The sequence below is a fragment of the Stegodyphus dumicola genome, chromosome 3 (assembly GCF_044657685.1).
Source record: "Stegodyphus dumicola isolate Sdum_Otavi_A_Nest chromosome 3, ASM4465768v1".
In the NCBI taxonomy this organism is placed as follows: Eukaryota; Metazoa; Arthropoda; class Arachnida; order Araneae; family Eresidae; genus Stegodyphus; species Stegodyphus dumicola.
In genome coordinates, this window is record NC_140770.1 from 266,136,360 (window position 1) to 266,137,603 (window position 1,244).

General features: G+C 32.6%; 1 non-coding gene across 1 annotated transcript; it reads left to right on the forward strand.

The window, feature by feature from the left end:
* Positions 1–205: 205 nt before the first annotated feature.
* Positions 206–276, forward strand: TRNAT-UGU (transfer RNA threonine (anticodon UGU)). The gene has a single exon. It is a non-coding gene; the product is annotated as a tRNA-Thr (tRNA).
* The last annotated feature ends 968 nt before the right edge of the window (positions 277–1,244 follow it).

A 1,244-nucleotide genomic window follows, 5' to 3' on the forward strand; every position in this document is an offset into this window, starting at 1 on the left:
GTCCAGGTTCAAGTCTCGGCTAGAGCATTGCTCATTTTTTACGTCTCCTGTTTTGAAAACGCCTAATGACTCTACAGTGGCGCCCAAACTAAAAGTTGGTGGAGGATGATTCTTCACCACCAGGATTTGGCGACTGGATCCCTTAATCCTTAGTCGCCCTTTAAAAGGGGGAGTATATAAGGTATTTTCTCTCTCCTATCTGCATGCCTTTGTGGTGTAATGGTAGCACACTCGACGTGTATTCGAGAGGTCCAGGTTCGAGTCCCGGCGAGGGCATTGCTTCCGTTTTAAAAAAAATCCTAATGACTTTACAGCAGCAATTATTGAATTAAATTAAATTATATTTAAATTGTAAATGGAGTGAAAGTAAATTTAAAGTAATGAAAATGTAAGAATTTATGTGTCTAGAGATAATTCAGTTATTCTATTTTATATGCGTTTCGTTTCATTTTAATTCTTTGGAAATAACTTTCTCGAAAGCTTAGCTGAGGTTTACGCATGAAACAATGGGTAATGCTTGCTTGAATATCAAAGGAAAAGATCTCCACATCTTCCTCTCCTATACAGTAAAAAAATAAATTTTCCTTAGTGTAGTTGAGTCTTGAAATATGCGGGTCTAAAATCCACGAGACCATTGATTCAAGGAAGTTTTTTCAGTACGCAAACTTGAAGTAATTTTTTGAGATTTGAGATAGAAATCTACCAGAAGAACCAATAAATTTATAACTATATGGAGGGGAAAAATCTTAAAATGGCTAGTTGTACGTCATCGACGTATGAAATTCGTCTAGATTAAATAATTCCATCTTTTTGCTACAATAAAATAAAACGAATCTGTTTAAAAAAATTAAAATTTGCTAAGATTTAATTTTAATCAAGAACACATATATTCACATGTCGTTGGTTAGGAAAGAAATATAAACGAACGTCCATACACACTTTCACCTATTGGTTTTAAACCATACATAAAATCCATACACACTTTCACCATTGCTAGACCATCAACCCCCTCTCTCCTTTCCAAAACTCGAAAAATGCATATACGTTTATGTAAATTCAGATTATTTTTAATATGCTTTTTAAATTAAACAAGAAAATATAAACAGGATAAATTAAACAAGATAAACACCGAAACTTGAATAAAGTTAGTTTTTTATAATTTTATACATAATTCATAATTTAAAGCTAAATATTTAAGAGGCAAATAAAAGTCTGGCCGCATTCCCCCCTGAAATTATTAAATT